This window comes from Marmota flaviventris, chromosome 12 (assembly GCF_047511675.1).
Source record: "Marmota flaviventris isolate mMarFla1 chromosome 12, mMarFla1.hap1, whole genome shotgun sequence".
Classification (NCBI taxonomy): domain Eukaryota; kingdom Metazoa; phylum Chordata; class Mammalia; order Rodentia; family Sciuridae; genus Marmota; species Marmota flaviventris.
In genome coordinates this window covers 16,291,529-16,319,121 of record NC_092509.1, presented here as the reverse complement: position 1 = coordinate 16,319,121, position 27,593 = coordinate 16,291,529, and the positions used below count along the sequence as shown (strand labels likewise).

Here is a 27,593-nt window from a genome sequence, read left to right as displayed (position 1 = left end):
CTCTACTCCTTTATATTGTCTAAGAGTTGCCCTGTGACATAATATATGATCTATTTTTGAGAAGGATCCATGTGCTGCTGAGAAAAAAGTATAACTGCTTGATGTTGGGTAGTATATTCTATATATGTCAATTAAGTCTAGGTTATTAATTGTGTTATTGAGTTCTATAGTTTCCTTATTCAACTTTTGTTTGGAAGATCTGTCCAGTGGTGAGAGAGGTGTGTTGAAGTCTCCCATGATTATTGTATGGTAGTCTATTAGACTCTTGAACTTGAGAAGAGTTTGTTTGATGAACATAGCTGCACCATTGTTTGGGGCATATATATTTATGATTGTTATGTCTTGTTGGTGTATGGTTCCCTTGAGCAGTATGTAGTGTCCCTCTTTATCCCTTTTGATTAACTTTGGCTTGAAATCTATTTTATTTGATACGAATATGGAAACTCCTGCTTGTTTCCGAAGCCCATATGAGTGATATGATTTTTCCCAACCTTTCACCTTCAGTCTATGTATGTCTTTTTCTATCAAATGCGTCTCCTGTAGGCAGCATATTGTTGGGTCTTGTTTTGTGATCCATTCTACTAGCCTGTGTCTCTTAATTGGTGAGTTTAAGCCATTAACATTTAGGGTTATTATTGAGATATGGGTTGTTCTTCCAGCCATATTTGTTTATTTCTGTTAGTAAACATGGTTTGCTTTCCTCTTTGATTATTTTCCCCCCTTTACTGTCCTACCTCCCACTGTTGGTTTTCATTGTTATTTTCCATTTCCTCTTCCTGTAATGTTTTGCCGAGGATGTTTTGAAGAGATGGTTTTCTAGCTGCAAATTCTTTTAACTTTTGTTTATCGTGGAAGGTTTTAATTTCATCTTCCATCCGAAGCTTAATTTCGCTGGATACACAATTCTTGGTTGGAACCCATTTTCTTTCAGTGTTTGAAATATGTTATTCCAGGATCTTCTAGCTTTCAGAGTCTGTGTTGAAAGATCAGCTGTTATCCTGATTGGTTTACCCCTAAATGTAATCTGCTTCCTTTCTCTTGTAGCTTTTAAAATTCTCTCCTTATTCTGTATGTTGGGCATCTTCATTATAATGTGTCTAGGTGTGGATCTCTTATGATTTTGCACATTCGGCATCCTGTAGGCTTCTAGGATTTGGGATTCTGTCTCATTCTTCAAGTCTGGGAAGTTTTCTCCTATTATTTCATTGAATAGACTGCTCATTCCTTTGGTTTGGAGCTCTGTACCTTCCTGTATCCCAATGACTCTTAAGTTTGGTCTCTTAATGTTATCCCATATTTCTTGGATGTTCTGCTCATGGTTTCTTAACAGTCTTGCTGAGCTGTCTATGTTCTTTTCCAGTTGAAATACTTTGTCTTCATTGTCTGATGTTCTATCTTCTAAGTGTTCTACTCTGCTGGTAGTATTCTCCATTGAGTTTTTAAGTTGGTTTACTGCTTCCTGCATTTCTAGGATTTCTGTTTGTTTGTTTTTTATAACCTCTATCTCCCTGTATAGTTGATCCTTTGCTTCCTGGATTTGTTTGCGTAATTCATTGTCGAAGTGATCTTTCATTGTCTGATTTTGCTGTGTAATGTCTTCCTTGATACTCCAGATCATCTGAAGCATGTATATCCTGAATTCTTTATCTGACATTCCATCTGCTGCAGCTGTTACCTCTTCTAAAGTTGCGTTGACCTGCATTGCTTGTGGTCCTTTCTTTCCTTGTCTTTTCATACTGCTTGCTTATCTTTCCTGCAGGCGTGGGCGGCGGCTCTGCTGTCTCCTTATTCCAATTGGGGTGTTGTGGCTACCACGCCGGCAGGTCACTGGGCCTGTTCTGGGCGCTGGCGGCGGCTCTGTTCTGCCCCTACTCCAATTGGGGTGATGAGTGTACCACGCCGGCAGGCCACCGGGCCTGATCCGCCAGTCGGTTGCAGGTTTGCCTACCCTGCAGGCGCGGGCGGCGGCTCTACTCTGCCCCTACTCCAAATGGGGTGACGTGTCTGTCGTACCGGCAGGCCACTGGGCCTGTCCCGCTGGTTGGTCGCAGATCTGCCCACCTTTCGGGCACGGGTGGCGGCTCTGCTCTGCCCCTACTCCAATTGGGGTGTCGTGACTACCCCGCCTGCAGGTCGCTGGGCCTGTTCCTGGCACGGGCGGCGACTCTGCTCTGCCCCTACTCCAATTAGGGTGGTGTGTGTACCACGCCGGCAGATTCCTGGGCCTGATCCGCCGGTCTGTCGCAGGTCTGCCTACCTTGGAGGCGCGGGCGGCGGATCTGCCCTGCCCCTCCTACCACGCCTGCGGACCCCTGGGCCTGATCTGCAGGTTGGTCACAGGTCTGCTCACCCTGCGGGCACGGGTGGCGGTTCCGCTCCGCCCCCACTCCAATTGGGGTCACGTGGCCACCACACCGGCAGGGCCTGATCCGGGCGTGGGAGAAGGATCTGCTCTGCCCCTACTCCAGTTGGGGTGACGTGTGTACTACACTGGCAGGCCACTGGGCCTGACCCACCAGTCTGTGACAGGTCTGTTTACCTTGCAAGTGCGGGCGGCGGCTCTGCCCTGCCCCTCCTACCGCGCCCGTGTACCACTGGGTCGCAGGTCTGCCCACCTTGCGGGTGCGGGTGGCAGCTCCGCTCCGCCCCCTCTCCAATTGGAGTCACGCGGTTACCATGCTGGCGAGCCGCTGGGCCTGCTCCGGGTGCTGGCGGCGGCCCGGCTCCTCCCCTCTGGCTCGACGACAAATTGAGGAGACTCGGGTGTCTGTGCCTCACCCCCCCTACCAGGAGACCAACTGTTTCTGTCGCCGCCGCTGGTATTGATGAAGTTCTCTCCTCCGCCGCTTTCTGATGACATCAGATCTCTGCCATGTAGGTATCCTATGCAAATGGCAGCATTTCGTTCCCCTTGCCGGGCAACCAAAGCAAGGGGTGAGTCCTGCCCGGCCCTCAGCAGGACCCGGACCGAGAAGCAGTTTCCGTGGGCTCCTAGCCCTGGGCCAGGGCAGTTCCGGGAGCCGGAACTCGGCCGCTCCGTGCTCTGTGTAAGCTCCGATAAGAGTAGGCTCCAAGAAGTAGTCCCCGCGGGCTCAGTTCCGGGAGCCGGAATTTGGCCGCTTAGTGCTTGGTGTATGCTCTGATAGGAGCAGGGTCCAAGAAGCAGCCTCCGCAGGCTCCCCAGCCCTGGGCCAGGGCGGTTCCGGGAGCCGGAACTCGGCTGCCCCGCGCTCGGTGTTCGCTCCGATAAGATCAGGTTCTAAGAAGCACACAGGCACTGAACCCTAGCAATCTGTCTGCAAGCCGCAGGCGAATGGCAGCCTGAAATTACCTGTTCTATGGCTGAATGAGCTGCGGTCAGTCGAAAACAGGGATGGTGACGTCAGCTTTCCAACATGGTGGCTGCTGGCCTCCTCTGTGGTCTGACCGGTGTGGAGAACCGAGATGGACCGCTTCCTTCCCCGTCTCAAACCCAGAATTCAGCACTGAGTACGGTGCTTGCACGGCTGGCAGAAACTGCAGCGCTGTATCCCTGCGTCGCTATCTCCTCGTTTCCCAGCGCGCGCTGCAGACTCTAGCCGCGGGGCGATTTGCTGAATAAGCAGTGTTACCCTCCGTGCGACAAACCTCTCGCGTTTGAGTCCCCGTAGCCGATCCTCGTGCGATGGAAATCCTTCCTCCAGGTTCCGGAGCACCCCACTATTGCTGGAAATTCCTAACAAGATAGCCTTTAGCCGTCCTGACTTGTCATACTCCCACACAGTGAAGCAGCACACGGGGGCATTGCACTCCCCTCGCCGCCATCTTCCTCTCCTCATCTACAAATTTAATGAACGTGTTTATTATTCCCTCCTTCTTGTCGCTGGTTAAGTCATGCAGAGAGACTGAAGGGGGGAAGCAGAGAAAATGCAAATGCATTTGATTTACCTGCGATGTTAAACACAGGCTTCCATTATCAACTTAATTAATGTGGGCATGTTATGACGCCTTTTGAGACACTTTGATCCCTCGTTCAGCCGACCTGTGTCGAGGGCTCTCTCTCTCCACCACACGCTTTCCTCCATACATGGAGAATTTAGGAAGTGCATGGCATGGACCTCATTCTCCAGATGCTTATGATTCAGTAAGAGCATCTTATAAACTCCGAGGAAGGATAGAGCATAGAATATTGATGTGCTATCATGTCAGAGGAAGTGACAAATGACACATCTGCAGATGAAGTCCCAGTCAGTTCTGGAGAACCAGGCCCACAGACCTTCACTGGGTGTGTGATGGGGCACTGGCATTAAAGGAGATGGAAAGTATGTTGGGTCTCCCTGTCCCTTACACCAAGGGCCTTTGTCCCACTTACATAGCTTAAAAACAAGACTGGAAAAAAACAAACTCTTTCCAGCTTGAATGCATCCCAGGACAAAGATAAAGCCCAGAGGGATATAGAAAATTCAGCCACCCCTAAAAATGTATCCAATATTCAAAATACCTGGCATCAAATAAAAAAAATTCTTAGACATGTAAACAAGCAGAAACACATAATCTCTAGTGAGAAGAAAATCAACCAATACAAATGGACCCAATCAAGTCACAGACAATATCATTAGTAAGTGAGGATATGAGAAGACCTCTTTGTCACACAAACTCCATGTTCAAGAAAGAAAAAGAAAGCACGAACATGGTAAAAAATAATCATATGAAACATAAAAAGAATCAGCTCACAAACACAGAAGTGAAATATGCAATGTCCCAAATGAAAAACATATTCTGAGATTAATAGCCTACTTTAAGCCAGACGGAAAGATGAGAGTAGAAACAAAGCTATTGACTGTCTGAATGAACTCAGAAGGGGAAGGACTGGGGCTGAGCAAGGGCACCGTGAGCAGCAGAGCACCAGATGCAGACTAACCAGGGAGTGAAATTTCGAAGGAAGAGAGAGGAGTGGAAGGCGAGGGGGAAGCACACACCACTCCAAGTCTGATGAGAACGAAAGCCAAGGGTCCCAGGAACGTAAAGAAAATGACACCAACGAATGTCAAGTGGCTTAAACCAGTGATGGAGGCAAAGTTCTTAAGCCAGCAGCCTGAGACAAAACACAGATTATGTGTAAAGGTAAGAACACCAGCTGGCTTCTTGGGTAGATGCTGCAAATCACATGTGAAGTAGACAGACACCTTTATGTTAAGAAAAACAGCCACAGACCTTGAACTCAGAGTCAGAGAAAACATCTTGCCAAGATGAAGGTAGAATAAGAGAAGAGGGGGTCGTGGAGAAGCTGGGGTCGGGTAAGAGGTGTGTGAGGCAGGGAAACGCAGGGAGTTTAGGGGACCAATCAGGAAGTGAGGCTTACTGGGGAGGGCAGGGAGGGGAGGGCAGGGATGGACCCTGGGGGTTAGGCTGGTGGCAGATCAATGAGGCTCCACTGTCATGCTATAATAAGAAATGATTTTTTAGGCAAAGTAGAGATTTCAGTGACAATTTAAAAATGGGATGATATGACACAGTGTTTTAGAAGTCTCATTTCTGAATAAAGAATGAAAAACCCATCGATGAGGCAAAGTTTGGCTACAGGTATCATTATACAATTATTTTAAATTAAAGTATTTCATATAAATATATCAAAAGACATTAAAGAACACATCTCAGGAGTTGGTAATAAATGATTCAACTAAGCACCTCTCGGTGCTTTAAACGGTGGTATGCCGACTCTGGCATTAACTTCGACCTTGGCATTTTATTTTAGTACAAAGAGCAGAGGCCATATCCATTTGCTCGGTCCGTCCCTGGCTGTGTAGAAATGTGACCATGTGATGTGATCACACCTGCTTTTTGAGTTTTGAAATCTCTTAATTTTACAGCTTATTTCAAAAAACTTTTAAAGTTATGACAATTTTTGCAAACTATTTTTATACACATGCTTAAGAACAAATGCAGACAGTGGAGGCAAGTGTGGTTTCATCTTGGACAATAGGAAGGCGGCAGGTACTGCAGTTTCATGCCCCAGTGCCTTTGCTTTGTGGTTATTGGGCAACCAAAGCCCATTATTTCTATTGCTGTAGCTTTTTCTTGTCTTTCTTTAAAAGTAGCTTGGTCACCCATGGTCATCCTCCCTTCTACTTTGATAACATAAAATAAAATCCTAGGTAAAGTCAAAGAGAAGGCATTAGAGAGCTTGCTACAAAGTGACTTGCTTTTTTATTGAGGTGTTCAGCACTGGCGCATAAGCATGTATTTTAAAGCGTGAATTTCTCCTCGGCTAAACTTGCAGACCTGCTGGGTACGACTCTCCAGCTAAGCAGTCAGGAGACCACTGCTCAACCTCTGACCTCCTCACCCACCTTTAGGACTTGAGTACTGTGCCATTTAGTAAGTCTGAATGCTGGATTCCAAATCCTGGACAAACCTACTAATTTACTTGTGGCGTCTCCATTATGGGAACGTCCACACTGCGGGTTCCCTGACTGAGGAAAGACAGCGTGGGGCTCGTGCTCCTGGCCAGATGGTGCTGTGCAGCCAGGTGCAGACAGATGAGAATGAGGAGTCACACACCTCAGCTGCATTCCTGGGAGTTTCAAGCTCTCATATGTGAGCATCTATTGAATAAACTTGTAACACTTCTGACGTTCATCAAGACCCGCTATCAGCCACCAAAACCCACAAGCTTTTTCTCTGTAAAAGAAAGGGTTTTCCAGAAGGTGGAAAAGAAAATCATAGAACTCTTAAGATAAAAATTACTTGCTCCTTTGAAAAAAGTGCTTTTAATAGACAAGCCAGTTTTCAAAAACCATGAACATCGAGACATTTAACAATCTCAGTTAACTCAAAAATTATGAAGCATGAAGACAAATCCTAAAATGTTGGATAAATTTGGAACTATTTACATATATGTATTTATATCTTCATATTCCAATAAGCAATTGACAATGATTTCCATGTAAATGTGCGGCTTCTCCTACGGCAGCATTATGATCATTCCATGCCACTTCTTCTGTAGGGGCGGGGAGGGGACCTATGACCAACCACCCACACTGACTCCCTCAACTCCTGCGCTTGCCTAGGTGGCTATACACAGCACAGAACAGGATGTACAAGGAACACAGAGACGAACAGTTCTTCTGCCTGCCTCTTAGCACACAAATATTAAAAAAATATTCAAGAGAAAAGACTCTTTCCTAATCAATGTTTTAAGACATTTATTTAAAGTTTCCAGAACTATCATCTTTTGAAATTATTTTATTAGGTCAAGGGAAGCTTTTCCTATTCCCACCCTCAATGGCAGATGTAAATTGAATCTGGGTATTTGACTCCATAAGAAAAAAACAGAGGTTTTACTAACTTTTGAGGTTCATATTTGATATTTCTGTGATGTAGTCAGAGGCGAAATTGATACTAGTGACAGGCAAGATCCAACATTCCTCTAGTACACATTATTCTGAAGTACAGAGGCCAAGGAGTCCAGCAGCCAGTCTGAGGCCTCTGGGCTCAGTGGGAAGGAGGAGGACACTGGGCGTCACCAGCCACTGCCAACAGTATCTACACCACTGCCAGGAGCTATCAGTTCTTTGGCAGAAGGGGCAATATCTGAATTCTACAAAGTAACATGGATTTCTTAACTGCACATAAGGTTTTTGCAATTGAGTGACTGTGTCTGACCTAGAGCCACCGGGGAAAAGTTAGCTGCATTGAAACATCTTCATACCACTAGGATTAAGTGCTCAGGTCACTGCCACCGTGTTAGGGGCTGCTCCTTTTGTCTGTGTGGCAAGGTCGGCAAACAACACGCTAACATTCAACCTTCATTACCAAATATTTATTGAGCATTATAGGAGGGGAAGTACGGGATTAAAACAGGTTGCTCACACTAAATTTCTATGTGACATCACCACTGACAAGCACATAAAAATACTTCCATGTCTACCTTTCAAACCTTCTTAGTAAATACATCTTTCCTAGAGTTATCCTAAAATTGATTGTATACAGTGAATGGAGGTGTAATATCCATTCATGAAGAAGATGGCCTAAGAAATACAAACAGTTCACCTTTCAGTATCTGTCTTCTTGCATTAATAACTAAGTGAAGTGTTCAAATATCAATTTGAAACTATTTCATGGATAAGGAAGACAAAACATCTGCAATGAGACCAGAAACCCTTAGCACGTTTGCCTTGAAATTCTCTAAGTCTTTTACAAATAATAGTCACAGCATCATTTCTTGGGTAAGAGGACAATGGTACTTTTCTTGTCAAGTGATAAATATGAGGCTCTAGCGAGACATGTGGTCTCTTTTGGATTTCATTGAATAGACTATGCATAATTATAAAACTTCAATGATTACAAGTCACTTGTCTAGTGCTTAAAAACCCAAATGATAACCTACCTCTCAGAATTCCCTCATATATCAAATAAAACACAGTCTAAAAAATTTGTCTCTGTGTTAAGGTTTTTATGCAGAAAATTAGGTAAAATTTTTGTGCAAAAACATCATGAAAGAAGTTCAGGAATGAACTAGATGAGAAGGGGCGAACTGAATCAGGAGAAGAGTTTGCCTAGGCGTCCAACTCAGCGTATCCAAATTTACTACAGCTCAGTTCTTTTGTAACCTAAAACTTCAGGAAAAAACAGGTCAGCCTTTCTGCGCACCAGTTCTCGCTCTGATGGAATCTAGCTCCTTCTCTCAGAGCATCCTCCATTGTCCAACATCATGTCAGCTTCCCTATTTCTCTTCCTCAGTAGACACTGGCTGTTAGAACAACAGTGGTTCAGGATGTACAAACATCTGTACTATCTGCTATCAACATTGACCAGTCCCTTCCTAAAATAAACTGAGAAGTAAAAGCCCACTCCATAAATACAAATGCAATTACCTAAAACTAAGGGTTATTAATGAAGGATAACAATCTGCCATGTGAGCATTCATCATATTTAAGGGTTGACTTCCACTGTGGTGGCATTTGGCTTCTAACTCCTCAGTCTAGCACAGACTGATAGGAGAATTGGCAAGGTGTTGGGAAATCTCAGTCTTCAACAGGAACGGCCCAATTTAGCACGTTCCTGTGAGTCTGAGCCATCAGATTCAAATGCACTTGAGGAAATCAAGTGAACTACACACAGGATCAAAGTCCACCCCTGGGAAAGACATAGATTACCTGTGGGTAGGGGCTGGGATACTTCAGAATTTGTTGTTTTCTTCTTTGAATGGTTCCAACTTTCCAAAGTGGATTTATGAACTGAATTTCAACTGATCTGTTGGGTTCCATTAGGTAATAAGATAGTCTAAACTAAGTAAGATTTTTTCATCCCAGACCACTATGAGTCTTCTAATTAACACAGCTTTAAAACCTTCCAATTTTAGAAGGACCTTGTCTAACAACAACTATCAACTTCTCCGGTTCCCTACAGTGAGATGAAGGATTGTGACCAGCTTCCTCTATCTGGGAACCAACAGTGCTTCAGGAACTACCTACCCTGCTGGCCCCTCTGAATACGACCTCTTGTCCCAGACTGTCATGGTATTATTACTTTCAAGCAAATGTTTTGGTACCTTTTTTTCCTGTTCCTTTTCTGTTCTCATGCCTCTGTGGTCAACCAGCAACAAAGAGTCTCTTGTTGTCCCTTCTCTGTGGTGAGCTACAAAACCAGACAGCTGAGCATCTCAGAATTGAATATAAATCAAGAACAAATCAACTTTGAGGAGAGTCTTAAAGTTTTCCATTTTGGGCATAAAACTCAGAAACTTTTTGGCTTGGGACCACTGTGGTCTAGGTAAGTGAGGCTCACAGATAGTCACTTCCTGAAAAGTGAGGCTTGATTGTGTGAATGAAATAAAACACAATGGTTTACAAAATTCAGTTGGGGACTGCCTGACAGGTGGAAGGTAACTAAAACCTTTCAAAATGTTCATCACAACCTCCCTGGGAAGATTTTCTTTAAAAAACCAGGACAGCATCCTCTGGAAAATTTGACTGGGGTGATAGAAGAATTGATGGGGCCATGGATCGGATTCTGTGTTAAGAGAACAAAGAAAGGATAAATCTCATTCGCATTAAAAAGAATTCTACCTCAATAAAATAGGAAAGCTCATGTAAGCTTTGATGGAACAGAAAAGTCCCTTAATCCAATGTCTAATCCTTTTAAGACGGGATGGGACAGCCTTGGATCCGTACCTTTAAAATTCATTAATGATCTTTGCATGAGAATTAGGCTGGGCATTTTTTTCTGTGATCAGACAAGATATGAAAAAACATCCTGCGTCCTACCTTCTGCCTCTTTTGGCTGCAGGAAGACCAGCACATAACGTGTGGATCTGAACTACTTTATTCCTCATTCTCCCTTGGAAGGGTTACCCCAAGGACCACAGCTCCCCTTGAACCCAACCCTGGCCCTCCTTCATTCTGGAGGGGTTCTCTGTCCTGTGCTCCACTGTGTGACTGGGCCTTGGCGTATGCTCAAAGTGTCTAAATGTGCATCTTCAGAACACCAAAGCTGGGACTGTCTTGGTCTTTCCCCAGCTTCCCATTGCAGCAATCTTTGGCCTTATCTAGCTGTCCCAGGTCCTGCAGGACATCCAGAAATCCTGTGCCCAGTCACTGGGAGAACTGAACATGCCCTGTGTCTTTTTAAATGCCTCTAGGTGAAGTGTGGCTTTAGAAGGAGCTGAGCTGCATCCCCCAAAACACAGGCCAAAATACACTGGCGCTGACAGAAATTCCATTAGATGGTTGCCCTAAGTTATTGGCTCAGGTGGAACTCATTTTACAACTGTGGGCTGCAGAAACAGGCCCTCTGACCCATCACCAAGACGGGAAGATGTCTGCTTCCAGATGCTGCATGGTCTGCGCATATCTCAAGCCTGGTGACAGGTCTGTATTTGCCTCTAAGCCAGAAGCTCCAGTAGAGCAGGGTCCTCGTCCCTCTTGTTTGTCACCACAATCACAGTGCCAAGCACAGTATTAGGCATAATACTGAGAAAACAAGCCAATGAATAAGCACAGTAGAGTTGATAGCTACCATTCAAGACACCTGCTATCACGTAGGAGTGGAGTCTGTCATTCAAGATGCAGTTCAGAAGGTCAACACAGGAAATTACCTACTTGTATTGAGCTACTTTTCTTACTCCATCGAAAAGGGTCTTTAAAAAACTCTCTTGGGAAATGTCCATTACTGTCTTTATAGTAACCGTGGTCATTTGCTAGATGATGTCTTCCTAATCTACCTCGTGCTTATCTAATTCAAGACTCAGCCAAGGCCACCCTCACCCCACATTCATCCATCTAGTCATTCAATAAAATATGAAGACTTACTATCTATGTCTATCTCTACCTATAGCCATATCTACAGCCATAACTCCAAGGCATCTCTCTAGATCCTGGGGCAGGACCCAATGAGTAAGACAGATGTAATCCCTGCCTCCAGAGAGTTTTAATGATTTTTTTACATGTTTGACCTGAAGTCACTCCTGGTGCTCATCTCTGTGGAAGGGAGTCACAAGCTTACTCTGGTGGGTTTCAGAAAGCTCACTGTTATAGGTTAGGGCTTGAGTGTCCTTCAAGGGATCATAAACTGAAGTCTGTCACCAGCCTGCAATGCTCTTGGGAGGTGGGGCTGAGAGGGAGGAAGTGAGGGCATTGGGGGTTGTGCCCCAGAAGGGAATATTGGGACCCACCACCATGAGGTGAGTAGCTTCCTCTGCCATGCATGACCCCGGATCATGTGTTGCCACCACCCAGGACCCAAAGGCAACAGGGCCAAGCAGTCATGGTCTGAGATCTCCAGAACTGTGAGCCAAAGCAAATCTTTCCCCCTCAAAAGTTGATTTTCTCTTTTGTCCCAATGCTGGAGAGCTGACTGACAAGCGTACTCGTGATGACAGTCTGTGTACAACAGGTTACGTCTTTGTGATCTTGTCCTCTAGCTCAGGCAATATGGCAAAGTAGTTCTTTCAAACAAAGAACTGTACTGGCCAAGAGTGAAACTAGAACACCATCTGCCTCTTTATGGAAGAATATGGATAAAAAATCGTGTATCTCTCAAAGCTTCACATTCTCTTCCCCAAGATATGAAGAGGCTTACCCTTAACCCTAACCCTAATTCTTTTGATTTCTGATGTGATTCCACAACAGCTAAAAATGAATTAAAATATATTAAAAACATGATAATTGCCACATTTAATAGACATATTTCCATGTTCAGGAATTTCTGGATTTTCCAGAAATCCAGTGGTTTATAATTAAACCACTGCTTTTAAAAACATATGAATGGATCAATTTGGCAGTTGTTTGTCACAACCTGACTTAATATTATTCACATTTGAAAATGGAAAACAAACAAACAAACAAACAAACAACAAATCCTACATGGTACTTAGCCTATATTTTCGTAGGTAATTTTTCAATTGGGAAGATATTTATCCAACATGGCATTTTGTCAGTATCATCTAATTCTGTCATTCTGAGAACTGGAAGCCATCTTGTAAAATGCTTATTCCCACGTCCCCATTCAATAAAAGGAAAACCACAAAACTATAAACTGTAGACAAGCTTGGCTCACTCACTCGGAAAGGAGGCGGTTTCCTGAAGACCTGAAAGTGCTGTGACAGTTTCTGTTGACAGATCAACAGCTCAAGAAAAAGTCCTCTTCTTCCCAGGAACAAAGGAGGGGCTGAGTAAGTGGCTGGCTAGGGACACTGTTCTCCCACTGTCCCTTGCAGCTGGGAATGTTTGGGACTGTTTTCTCCTTCATGCACCCAGCGTGGCCTGATGGGTGCTGCCTCCGTAACTGGCCTCGAGTTGCACACAGGGCTCCCCATTGCTCCTCTGCTTTTTCCAGTGTTGGGATGGTGCTATTCAGGGACCTTGAAAATGACCACAGGCAGCCAGTTTCTGTAACCCAGAACACCTATGATGGGGTCATTACATGAGCGACACACAAACTTCTGTCTTCTTCGAGCCACTGAACTACGCAGGATGTGTTGGTAAAGCAGCTTAGAGTTCCTATCTAACACACAGTCCTGATGGGCTCTGGCCACATGCTTTTTACGTCAGTCCCTTTAAAACAATGTTAATGCCATTTTAGCTTCTGTTCTTTAAATGATTAATCTGTTTCACCATCAATGTTAAGCACTTTACCTGAACCATATCATGTTTTCACCAAAAATCCTATAAGGTGGGTCCTACTGTCCCTGTTTTATAGAAGAGGAAATAGAATAATTTGTGTCCAAGATGAGCACTGCAGCCTGTCTGACTATGTAGGACCTTTGTTCTGAACTGGTGATTCTTTGTTTCTCCAGCGTTACATGAGCTACTGTTAGCAGTAACCCAGAGGCTCAGTATCTAAACAGAATGATGTTATGAGCACAAACGTCTTCATGAAAACAATCCCAACACTATCAGTTTTACTTAGATGATGAGCATCTACTTGCTTTTATCTCCACAGTAGAAACCAGTTTGAGAAGACCCAGGCAAATTGAAGAGTTACATTGCAAATATTAAACTGTAGAAACTCACGGGTGGTTGGCACATTTAGCCCAGAAACCTGACCCTTATTTTCCCTCAGAGCAATGCAAAGAATGCACATGAGAAGAGACACTGAATAGTATGTGATGAATACCCCTTCAAGGAACAATCAAGATATTTTATACATTTTGATGAGAGTAGCAATTCCCAAAGGAGTCCCTTTGTACCTTGTCAAGGATATGAAAGGATCTGTCAGGAGGTCATTGGGAAATATGTTTTTGGATGGCAGAAATATAAATTACTTGGTTGGGAAGTCCTTGCATGGAAACAGAATTTTAAGATTCACTAATCATGGAAGCAACACACAAGTTGTCAAAGAAACAACTAAATAAATTGGAAAAACACATGGGACCACAATGTTGTCTGTCATGGATAACTTCCTGTGCCCTCATTGTGGTTTCTGGATGATTTTTTCCCCCTTTCACTAATCTAGCCTTCTGGGTACCTCCTTCCAAGTGCTTTCTTAGCTCTTGGTCTGTAATTTCCCATCCCTCATCCTGCACACCTTGGCTGATTCCTCTCTAGCCAGCTCATCAATTGGATTGTGAACTCCAATGCTGAGTCCCAAATGCAAATAGAGGGTTCCCACAGATCAGAACGGTAGGAAAGGGTTGCTCTCAGGAGTGTGGGAAGAGGATGTGTGCCAGAATTGGCGGTATTTAAGATAAGACTTGCTGTAAAAGGACAAGGATTATGCCCATTAACAAAAATTCAGCCCATGAATGATAGTGACTAGTTCTTCAACAGTAGCCACGGCTTATTCTGAATGCTTAACTGAGACTCAAAAGCATGGAATTACTCTGTAGCATTCACACAGCTCCTTCCAACTCAAGTATCTTCTACTTATTTGGCCTAGTAACTTGTTCAGTACCCTCAATGGATGAGTATAAGTTGAGGTCAGAATATCTTCCATAAGTTTCAATTTGTTGACAGCAGAAACTCTTCTCTAACCATATACAGTTAAGTTAGTGATTGAACTGATAAGATTGGGTTTCCAGCCCCTTGAAGCTCAAATGCTCACACCATAAGCAAAGCCACCCTTGAAACTTCTTGCAAAACACTTCAGTGTTAAAAATGATGATGGCAACACTTCTATTCCCTTCCTTCAGGCCTGTCTGGAGCGCGACAGCCATGCACAGAGCTCTGAAGAACAAAAGATTCCGTGGTGGTTCCCCACTGCAAAGCTGTCAAGGGTCAAAAGGTAAAGTCTGACTGTGGAGAGTGATTCCTCTTTCTTTACCAAATAGTGTCTAAATTTTACTAAAAGAGGAAGCAAACATTTTTTTAAGGAAGAAAACCAAATATGGACTTGGTCTTCTGAACTAGTGAGAAACCGAGTCCCCACACTGTTCAGCAACGACATTGCTCAGTCCCAAGGTTCTCTTGACCTGCCAGAATGAGAATCCTTGTCACTGGGCCTCTCCATGCACACGGATGGATGCTCATGGCCACACCTGTTTTCACAGAGTGAAAATCTTTCACAGAGCCACAAGCACAGTGCTGATGATGCACAGAAATAATTTTCCTTCAAGAAAACTGTGATGTTCATTATGAAGGTCAAATTATCTCAGCCCTGCATACATCTAGACAAAGACTAATTTTTAAAATAGAAGGCACCTCGGAATTTGCATAAACCTCCTTTGTCTTCTTCAAATTATTCTGTGTTTAAATGAAGTTGCTGTTTAAAAGCTAATTATATTTATCATATGAATTAAATTCATCCATTTTGGACTAATCACATATTCCCTGGCCATTCTCTCCTTCCTATCATTGAGGTAACAATGAAGCAAGATATATGCAAATTGATTCTAGTTAATAACTTCATAGTTGCAATTTTTCTAACCTAGAAATTGACTTCTGCACAGAATTTGCTATTCAGCTGTCCGGATAGTTCATTAACAGAAGCATACTGTGTATTTAAAACATCAGTGGAATAAAACAGAGTCAAGCACAGATGGGTACTGAGACTTACCCTTCTCTAGAATGAGGGCTGAGCCCATGATGGAGCCCGTGATGTGATGGGGACTGAGAAGGCTGAGAATGAGAAAACGAAGGGCCCATAATGAGACGTTTGGAAGGCCAAGATCATGACCTCTGGAATAAATGATGTTTGGAAAACCAACATAACACCAAAAAATGAAGAATCCGACTCTCAACATGAGGACTTATGGCAAAAAGCAATTAATACCAATATGTTTTCAATTTGTGCAGATGATGGGTAAATGTCTGTGCACTTGCTTTGGTAATCCAGTATAATTTTGTAAAACATTGGGAACTACAACTGTCTGTTCAAATTATAAAATCTTTTCCTCATTTCTGTTTCCATTTTACTCTTACTTCCCCCTTTGAACATGAATGTTTCTAAAGAGATAAAGAGCATTAATGTAAATAAAAAATTGAAACCATGTTATTAATAATACCCATGTAAAATGCTGAGCAAAGCACACATTCTCAGAGTAAGAATTCTGTGCCCTATTTTTTCTCAAATTATCACCACGGCTTGGCCAGAAGTAAGGATTTTGTTAAGAAAGACGAGCAAGAGTGGTTTTAGTGAGAGAATGATGTGAGCACCAGCTGCATTTGGATCCCGCAGAAACTTTTGTTTTCTTGCAATACTAGAGATTGAACCCGGGCCTCATGCATGCTAGCCAAATGCTCAACCACTGAGTTCCATCCCTAAACCAGAAGCTTAATACACACACACACACACACACACACACACACACACACACACACACCCCTCTCAGGATCTTGAAGGGAAGTTCTCTGCATCTAAACTATTCTTAGAGAACTTCTGACACACATCTTTGGTTGAACACACTGCAAACATAAACTGAATGCAAGCTCCAAAAGGGCGGGGATTTTTGTTTGTTTACTGACCCCTAACCAGCTCCCAGGACTATGCCTGGCAGACAGTAGGTGCTCAGTAAATATTAGTACAGTAAATGATATTTATTAGTCCCTTAATAAGGAAATAATACCAGAAATCAGTCCACTTAAATGTAGGAAAAGTCAAATAATTTATAGTTTTTCATGATATAAGAGCTAATTTTGTTTTTTCTTTCAATTTTTTCTGTTATTCACCAACCTTAGCCAAACAGCTTGTTAATGGGTTGAGATATTTAAAGTAAGGATGACAAATCTTCAGTAAGTTTTTCAACTCTGGAAAGGCAGACAAGAATCTCCTTATTTAAAAATTTTTAGTTTGAACACTTCATATTTATCCTAAGATCCAGCCCAGGGACAAAACACTTAGAAAGAACAAGAGCTGCTATTTGTGAGTGAAATGGATACATCTTCATAAGAGCACTTAAAACTTTCTATGAGAAACTTTCATAGAACCCTTCTACCTAGGCATGTTTTTTTCTTTTTTTAAAAAATGATTTTATTTATTTATTAATTTTTCATTATAATTCTTAATATACCACTATACAATGATTTATCATATCTCTGATATGATCTCTGAATGGACGCCATCTTTCTTTTTCATATAGCAAATGGGATTTAAATAGAATCAAGTGGAATGAGCAATGACAGGGACACCTCAGCACCCAGCCGTGTCAGAAGATGTGAATGTTTACAATGCACTCACAGTGAAAAATAGTTGATAATTTTAAAAGGAAAGTTGTCAAGATAAGAGAGGCCTTGAGAATGAAGAAGTCAGTTCCACATATTATGCTCTAACAAAAATTATAAGAAAAGTAACATAAGACACAGGTCTCTCCTAGACCTTTTGGAATTATTTTCTTCTGCATGGAAAGATACATTTGGCCTTTGCATGGCACTTGACCTGCACATCTTGTCCCTTTCAGCCTTGTCCACAGTCAGTATATATGTGACTTAAGTCCTTCTTTCCAATTTAATCTTCTCTGCACTGCCAGTTATTTTCCAAATGATGCATCTTGTCACGTCATGTGACTGCTTACAAGCCCCCAAGGGCTCCCACCTGGTTGCCACTTAGCCTGCCACATGGGACGTCAGCGATCTGGGTCTGCGATCTGCGGCTCTACCCTCACCCCTCTCTTGCCTCTCCATTCTCTGCCCCAATTCCTCCTCCTTGATGGCTGACCAGTTCCTCAGGATGCAGCTCTGATGCCCCATCTCTTTATGGACTGCTCTGCAGAAGCTCATCATCTCTTTCCTTGCTGACTTGCGACATCTTGAGGCCCTGTGGGCTGGTGACCTCCGCAGGTATTGACAAGCCCAGGTGTCCTCCAGGCATTCTCCATCCTTACGTCCATGTGCACATCTCCTCAACACCTCCCCAGGAGGCTTAATGAGCCTCTTAATGTTAAAGCATCTAAAACACCTTCCTCTTTCAATCTGTCCTCTCTACCTCTCCAGTCTCCATGAATCTCCCCTTGCTGGCTGCCCTCCAGCTATGCTGCCTCCCTGCTATCCTGCAAACTAGCCATGCATGCCCCTGCCCCAGGACATTTGCTCCTGTGGCTCCCTCTGAACTTCCTCCACAGCCACAGCCTCTACCTCAGGTTTGATTGGGATCTGGGTTCTAATTCACTCATACTAGATCTGTGACCCCCAGACAGGGGAAGAACTCCTTTCTCATCTGCTCACTCCTGAAGTGGGAGAATTCAGTGGTCTCATTTGGAGGCTCGTGTGGGACACATGGTTAAAGTACCTGCCGGAGGCCTGGCACATCTTGAGTGGTAGATCCTCAGCAGCTCTCAGGTTCTGATAGTGTGCAGGATACCTCCATTGAGATCAGACCACCCAAGGCAATAGTTTTACTATTAGTGAGGAAGTGGAACACTCTTTTAACAACCGGTAATTAAGATTTGAGTGAGAACTATATACCACATTTTCTTTATCCATTTATCTAAGTATGATGGACTATTCTATTACTCAGCCTTAAAGAAGAATGAAATTATGGCATTTGCTGGTAAATGGATGGAGTTGGAGAATATCATGCAAAGCAAAATAAGCCAGTCCCAGAAAACCAAATGCCAAATGTTTTCTCTGATATGCAGATGCCAATCCACAATGGTTTGAGGTGGGGGAGCGACTAGGGAAGAATAGAGTTACTTTGGATTAGGTAAAGGGGAGTGAAGGGAGAGGACAGATATGATTCATACATTATGAGTCATACATTATTACCCTATGTACTTAGGAGAATGAATCATATATTATTACCCTAAGTACATATATAATTATATAACTGGTGAGATACTACATCATGTACACCAGAAGAATGATAAATTATATTCCATCTCTGTATGAAGTACCAAAGTGCATTCTACTGTCATGTATAACTAATTAGAACAAATAGTGAATTAAATCAAAAATTTTTGAGTGAGAAGTAACTGGTGCCCAGAAAGTAGATTAATGTAGACAATGGAGGAGACCAATAACAAAGCAATGACCAGAATAGCTGAAATACAATATGAAGTAGTGATGAATGACATTCATTGGCCACCTGTTACTGATATAAAAATTATTTTTTTCTAAAACTCACTGTAATTTTGGGGTCAAATCGTAAACATAACAAACAGCAATATGAAAGTATCTTCATTACCCAAACAATTTTAGGAATTCCATTTAAATATAAGACATTTTTTTTCTCCTGACTGTCAAGTCATGGCTTCATAAAATATTGTAGGACACTGGCCATATCCTGAAATGACTTATCTTTCAATAAATTATAAAACTTGATAGCTTTTTGAAAGAGCTTTATTTGGTTTAGTTGGAGGAAGACGGCAGTAATGTGGAAAACAGCAGAATCACTCTTGGGTTTCTATCAACTCTCACAGGGTTGTGGTTTTAGAACAAATCTTAACAGAGGTTTAAAACTGCCACCAGGCTCTCGCTTCCCTAGTTTTCAGTCTTGCAACATGAAACTATTACTTTTCTGACTTGCATATCTACTACTAATTAAATGAACATGACAAAGTCAGGATGGCTGTGACAGACTCACACTGGCACCTGTGTGTTGCTCTGCCCATCGGGGAGGTGCCTCCTCCCTCCCTGAGTGGGGCTGGCCTTACAGTGCGGCTTGACCAATAGGACATACAGAGCATCATGTTTGTGACTTATGTCAGAGGCCTTTTGCTTCTGCCCTCTCGGGCCCAGACTAGCAAGACTCATGAGAAACTGGACTCTCCTTACGTCCTGCCCATGGGGAGGAGAATAGAAGACCTGTCGTGGGCTCCATTAGCCGCCACGCATGCAAAGGAGACTGTCATGGGCTACCTGGCCATAGCTGCACCTCCAGATGACTGTGTGACCCCAGCACAACCTACAGAAGACCCGCCCAGCTGAGTCCAGCCCAAATTGCAGAAATGGGAGCAGACAGATCGTCATTACTTCAAACCACTGAATTTTGGCGTGGTTTATTACACAGCAGTAGGTAACCAAGACAATAGTTCTTCAAATAATTTAAGCATTCAATAAAAAAAAATCTTCTAGCATAAATGTGACTAATTAGCATACAATTTCCCCTGTATCGAGTTCATGCAAAAGCTACGTGAGTCGAGAAGGAGCAGTGAATGAATAGCATACTGCAGTGATAAGGCAGGAATTGTGAGCATTCTGTCTGGAACAGTGTGAGAAGGCTTTGGCCAGTCCAAAGTGGCTGGAGAGCATGGTGACGGAGGGAGAGAAAGGAGGAGGGACGTGCAGGAGCCAGAGCCTCCATGATGGATGGAGGTGGCTCTCTCTCATGCAGTCAGTCAGTGTTGGACGGCCAGGTGCACTCAGTGGCGATGGGCCAAAGGAAGTTAGATTCATTTTCTAACAATTTTACTTTATTCTTCGAGTCCATCAGAACTTATAAACTCTGTCCTTGTGAAGCTAAATATGATTAGCTTTGATTATGATTTCATATAAATATAGGAAACCCGTGTGCGTGAGTGTTGAACATGTGTGTGCAGTGCAGGTGTGGAGTGTAAAAAACCAAAACCACAAAAGGCTTGAACTGATTGAATTCCACCAAAATTCTATAGGCTTTAGTGATGGGATCCCTTTCACGTCTTTGTTCAAAGCCAAATGCTTTCCCAACGTATGTCGGTGGCTGATGGGACTCGGGACATGCTACCCAACAGAAGGCACCTCAGCACTTGAGAAAACAGCAGAAGGCTGAAGGTCACTTTCTGACTCCCCACCCTTCTCTTTTGAATCAGGGTCAGAAAACCAAGAGAGGCTCTTCTGATGTTCCTCTGAAGGGAATCATAAGATCCTCATGGGAGACGTGCTCACCTTAGACCTGGCAGAAAGGAATGTCTGTAGACACAGGAAAAGAGAATCAAGACTAGCAGGTCCTCTAGGTTCTTCTGAGTTTGGTACCATTCCATCATACTCTTCTCTCCCAGTGACATTCATCCACACCTGTCTACACCCAACCTAAGCATCAGAGCGCATGTTTCCCCGTGTCTTAGGTCTTAGCTTCTGAAGGTTCCCATGTCACATTGAACTTACATCCTTTAGATATGCACACTTCTCTCTTGCTAACTTATCTTTCACTATGGGGACCTCAGCTAGGAGCCTGAATGTCAAAGGGAGACACTATGCTCCCTGATAGACCCCACAGAACTCGTACAAAGAGCTGAGAAGAAAACTATGGGAACACATCAGGAAAAAAGAAAATCAGAGAATGGAAAGAATACGTTAGAGGAATATGTTTAAAAGTACAATGATTTATTTAACTAAATTTAACTTTCACCCTCACCTCCCTTGCACGTTTATAAAAACATCCTCAATGTTGACTTCCTTGGTAGCCAGCGGTACTTTGGAGCAAGCTAGAACATCTTGTCAAATTCCAAACTTCCAGCTTTGGAAATCAGTCAATAATAGGAAGGAAAAACAGCAATATTTTCCCTCAAATCCTAGGCAAAGCATTTCACAGTATTATTTTGAAGTGATTTCCGGTTGTTGTGTTGAAAGACAATAGTTTTCTTAACTTTAGTTTTAACCTCTAAAATTCTTGGACTAGAGAACATCCTATTCCATTGTATTATTCTGGGCCTGACAGGAAGTAGAAGATTGTGTGACAGAAAGTGACCTTGTAGGAGACACCCAAATGCCCAGAAGGAGGCTTTCTCTTCTCTACTCTGCTGTCCCATCATGCTCCACCCCTTCAGAATGTATCCCTTCTCCACTGCCCTCTGACTCCCAAGTTAGCACATTTATTCCATTAATGCCCAGAGAGAGGGGAGCCCCCATCCCCAACTCCTGCCCACCGCCCCCCACCGCCCACCCCTCCCCAAGCACCTCATGTGAACACCTTGAGCACCAGGACCAAGGGCAAAGTGAACTGGCCTCCCATGAGAAGCACCCACTGGTCAGGAAGGTACAAGAATAATCCAAATAAATCAGTACTTTTAGGAAACAGTAGATCGCTATAGTAAATAGACCCTAAGTCTTTTTTTAAAAAATATTTTTAGTTGTAGATGGACACAGTGTCTTTATTTGATTCATTTATTTTCACATGTTATTGAGGATTAAACCCAGGGCCTCATACAAGCTAGGCAAGCGCTCTACATGGAGCCCCAGCCCCAGCCCCAGCTCAGACCCTAAGTCTTTTGATATCATTTTCACTATTTCCCCTGAGATGACTGGACATGCCCTATTTTCCCAGCAGAATCTTTAAAACTAGAAACTAAACAAAACATAACACTCCATCATGTGACTGCCAGGGTCCCTGGGCATACACATGATGCTGAGTTCTTTGAAATCATACAAGGCCCCAGAATCGCCGCTCAGCTGGCCATTTCCCAGATGGGGTGAGGAGTCTCAGCATCCACCACTTTCATTCAATACGAATCCTATAATACCTGTGCGCCAAGGGAGCATCTTGCCTGCGATGTGAGTTAGCTTGCCTAACTACAGCTTTAACAGCCATGCCATGTTGTGGGGAAGATCGCTCTGGTTGGCTTTCATTGGTATGCTTTGGAAGAGAAAGGCTTTGGGCATTTCTTTCCCTCTTCTTCAACAAAAAGGGCAATGTAAGTCCAAGTCTTGAACTCCTATTAATAGTCCTTGCAAGGGGAGCAACAAAGCCCAGAGCATACCCGTTTTCAAGTGCTTCTGAAATGACAGGGAGCTTTCAAACAAAACCGGGCAGTGCATTTTTCCAATGCCGATGCGTGTTGGTGCTGCTGTGCCCTGTCAGATGCACAATATTGAAAAGCCCAACTGGGCACCTATTTGCTACAATGTTCTTGGCTGTTCTCCACCCATCGTGTCCCAAGATAGAATCTGCTCAGAGAAGCAAGTCTATTCTTAGGTGCTTCCTGTAGTGACAATTAACCAAAAGATTGAAATCTCTGGAAACAGGTAGAGATGGTGTAAAGGGAGGTGGTGTGAGAATCCCCCAGGACAATGTCTGAAAAGATGTCACATGGATGGTGCATGAGCAGTGACCCAGACTTTGACCCCCAAATCAAGCCTTCAGTGAAAGCTGTCCTTCCCTGGGCCTTGCATAGATGGACATCTGGTACCCCTCTTGTCACAGATATATCCTTGAAAAATATCTGTCATTCACAGACTGCTTTTCTCAGGGCACAGAATATACACTATAAACTGTCTGAGAGAGCATTAAAAAGTGCCAAAATGGTTAATTTGCAGTTTCTGTTCCTAGTGCACAAGAACTAGCAAAACAGGGAAATCTGTGAACCTGTCCCAAATGAGCTTTGTCCCTTTCCTAGTTCATCCTCAGGTCCAACCATCTATTCAGCAGGTTTCTAGGGTCACTCTGACTACACCCATCCATCCAAGATCAGCCTCCCCCAGAGATTAGTATATATCCAATCTCCCACAGATTTGATCCCTGAACTCCCTCTTAGCCTGCCACAGATGGTCATTCCCATCTGGCTTGCTGCAATCACTTACTGTCCCTGCTACTAAGCTCCAGTGCTGACTGCAAGCCAGGAATTTCCATCAGGGCTGTGGATGCCTGAGCACTGAAACATCTGGCTTCTCCCAAATTCCGTACAAATAGATGTGCATGCTCGAGCTATAGATGACATCAGAGAAACGGAGGGCGTAGCATTGTCAGGGATAGGAACAGGGCTAAGAGAAGGGACCAAAAACTCATTAACACAAAAATGTAGGTCTAAGGAACGATTAAAAGAAAGTTTAGTCACTTGGATGCTTTGCTGCAAAACTGCTGTGGAGCAAAACTTGTGATGTCAGACCCCATGTTTGTGATAAAATGCAGTCCTCTTATTTTTTGCTGCTAAAAAACAAATAGGTAAACTAAGAGGTACATCCACAAGAAATTATTCTTTTTCTTTCTTTCTTTTTGTTATGGTTGTCATCATTGCTGAGCCCAGACTGGTATTCCCAGGGAAAAGCAGAAGTCAATCAAATTTGCTGCCAACTGACTTGGATGGTCCCCCGATTCCTTCCCTTCCTTTCGCCCACTCCCTTTCTTTAGTTACCCCCGTGTTCTGCTATAACGGTTATTTTCCTGTGTTCTGAAGAATCAGTTTCCCTCATCTTTTAGCCTCTGAGTGTGATCTCAAAGATCACAACCATCACAACAATCTCTACTCGGGACATCTCGGGATTCATTTTCTCAGGAAACTGTCACTTCAAGCAAATCAAAAGGACATAAAGTAAGAGCAGCATCCCATAGTGAACAGTGACGATTCTACTGCGGGAAGCACTGCTGTGTCCTAGGTCAACCCACAAGGTCAGGTCTAAGCCGCAAAGAGCCGGTGAAACAGCCCTGCAAGGAGAGAATGGATGTAGTGAGGGGGAAGCTGCCGGCCAACACTGGAGTCTTGGGCTATGGTGTGTCTGGGACTTCGATAAAGGCATCAGGAACATTTCAACTCTAGCTGTGGTTAGTTGTGTGTGTGTTTCCCCTTTACCTGAGTTGTCGCAATAATACCACACACTCCATGCCTGGTCTTGGATTTAGCACTTAGCTAAGAATTTCTGTGGAAAATTTGTTTTGTCAAAACAGATTGTTACCAAATGGTTTTGCTCATGACTATTGGGACAAGGGGCAATGATTAAATGTAAACGTTATTTTGTCTTTTCATTAAAACGTAGGCTGAAAATTCTGGTAATAAATATGCCTTGGGCCGTTAAATGATTTTAAGTGGTCCCAGGCACACTCATTCTAATTGTGTAGACATTAGTGTAATATGCTGGAGAGGCAATCTGTCAGAGGAAAACACAGATATTAAGTCAAATATGTACTTACTCGGCCAGGAGTTAGTTTTAGGGGGGGGAAAAATTTCTGAAATGAACCTACAGCAATAAACTATTTTAAAAACACTTCAGCAGTAGCAGTAATTCTATACAAATATAAATGTGTTATATGAGTATATTCACACGTTTTCAGCAAGACTGAACTTCAATGCAAAACTAAATTAAGAGCAGAGAATGGATTTCCATGATTCCCCAATGGAATATTTTAAGTGGATTTTCCAACTTGCAGCCATTTTTATAGGTATTTTTAAATAAGTTACTTTATTCTACCTTATTATATTTAAGAAAACAGAATATTAGCAATTCCAGAATTGTGTATTTTATTGGTATTATCTATTAATGTGCTAGCACCAGCAAGATGAAAAATTAATCTTGAAAAAAATTTCAAAAGCAACAACAACTGAGAAGGAACTCAGGGTATAACTTAGGATATGAGGCAAAATCTGGAGCACTCTGTATTAATCTGATAGTCATTAGCTTCAACATCTGATAATATATCCTAAAATAAATCCTTTATTCCCACAACAGAATATGCTAATGACTTAAGCCTGCAATGCTTGTGTCAGTTGGTTCAAGGTGAGTATTAAAGCGGAGATGAAGTTAAATCATGATATATCAAGTTTTAAGTTACCATTGCTCCTATTGTTATATGGTCAGTGGTAGGTCTTTAACTCCACCTTAGACCTTAGCTAATAGTAGTAACATGTTCATCCTTAACAAGGAAGTATAGAGATTCCTCAGAAAACTTGGATTGGAACCACTGTTTAACCCAGCTATCCCACTCCTTGGTTTATACCCAAAGGACTTAAAATCAGCATATTACCGTGATGCAGCCATATCAATATTTATAGCAGCTCAATTCACACTAGCTAAGCTATGGAACCAACGTAGGTGCCCTTCAACAGATGAATGGATAAAGAAAATGTGGTATATATACACAATGGAATATTAGTCTTAAAGAAGAATGAAATTAAGGCATTTGTTGGTAAATGGATGGAACTGAAGACTATCACGCTAAGTGATAAAAAACTAAAAAACCAAAGGCTGAATGTTTCTCAGATAATGTGGATGTTAACACACAATAAGGTGCCGCGGGGTGGGGGGAGGGGGGTAGGGGACAAGGGAAGAGGACAAGGTCATTGGATTTGACAAAAGGGGAATGAAGGGAAGGGAGAGGAGACGGGATAGTAAAGACAGTAGAAATGAATTGGACATAACATTCCTGTGTTCATATATGAATACACAATCAGTGTAACTTCACATCATGGACAACCACAAGAATGGGAACCTAAGTAGACTAAGTTACTCTCTATGTGTGAATAATATGTCAAAATAAGCTCTACTTTTGTGAATCTCTTAAAAAAAGAAAAAATTTACAAAATGAGGCTGTAGAAGGTGGGTTCAAGGCCAGGTCCTCATCCGGCTCATGACGGTGGGCAGCTGTTCCTCTCTCCTCTGCCAACTCCTCTGCCTGCATTAGTAAGTATGTGCGCTCTATGAGGATTTGAGGAGTTCATGTGTATAAATCCCTGGAACTGAAGGTGCCACACAGGAAGTTCAGTCTGTACTAGCTGCTACCATTTAGTGACGAGTATAATCAAACAGGGATTGATTGAGTTCTTTTGCCTTCTACGCTCAACTCCCATGGGGAAGAGGGAAGTTGGGAATCAAACGGTCCTTAACTAATTTTCCCTAGTGACTGCAGAGGGACTCTGTACTGATAAAGGTATGAGCAGAAAATGCATCCATGTGGCTAAGGAGCCCCTCCTATTGCTCTCGATTGCCAATTATTGAAGCATAACTGCCTTTGTGTTATGTGTGCACCAGTGTAAATTGTATTATAATGTTAATTTGTCAGCACTCTTCCGAAAGGGAAGCAGTTTCCTCTGGTGGCATATTCTCAAGGACAAAAGAAGAAGTAATTAAACCAAAATCAGTTCTCCAGAGCCAACTACCAAACAATGTACCATGCGCAATCAGGAAAAGGAGTGTGAGGGCAACCTACATCTGAGCCAAAACACTGCTTCAACTGCTTTATTATTTATTGCTTGTATTCACCATTTTTATTTGATTCAATAGTAATGAAGAAAACTTTGACAATAATCTGCTTCAACAAAAACATTAAAAACTGTTCCATGATTTTAAGATCAGCTTATGATTTTTAAGAGAATGATAAAAGCAGGGAAAAAGGTGCCTCTCATTTTAAAACCTTTATGCTCTCTAATATGCCTTCAGGTGCAGCTGACAGACAGAAGCAGGCAAGTTCTGGGCATGATCATTTGCAGTTCAGGAAGTGGACACAGGTAACATGCTCCGAATACCCTGTTGGTGCATCAAGGTCGGTATCCTCTACAATGTGCTGATAGGAAAGATTTGACTTTTGTTTTGAAGAAGACCCCTGCAGGCCACCTGGAGCTGTACTTCAGTTACACTGATCTCCAGCAGAGTGACATTAAAGATGATAAACTCATGTTATATTGAATTTGAAATAAAGTTTCCTGTTTCTGTCTCTGAGCATGTATATGCAGTCAATGTTCTTCCCTACAAAAATAGGTAAATCAAAAATATAATTCTTTTCCTGTTCGAACATTACCACTTTTTTTTGGAACAAATGCAAATTCCTTATATGTCAAATGAGTACACCCTACAGAATAAGAAGACATTTAAAAAATATATCAAAAAGCTGAAAATTTCTGCCATGCCCACATGTTGAGATATATTACAATGAATTCCACCACTGAGTGCCAGTATTGATGTATGGCAATCATATTTTACCTAAATTGGCTCACTGCTCCCCCTCTTGCATTGCTTTGAAGTAAATCCCATGTATCTCACCGTCTGTTCGCACATCCAGCAGTGTTTGTCTTTGAAAGATACTTCTAAGACTGTATGACCACTATACCAGTGTCACAGGAA

At 42.8% G+C, this 27,593-nt stretch overlaps 1 protein-coding gene across 2 annotated transcripts in view; it reads right to left on the bottom strand.

The window, feature by feature from the left end:
• The window catches only part of Chrm3 (cholinergic receptor muscarinic 3), a 426,898-nt gene that overhangs the window by 122,266 nt on the left and 277,039 nt on the right, over positions 1–27,593 (bottom strand). The window lies entirely within an intron of this gene.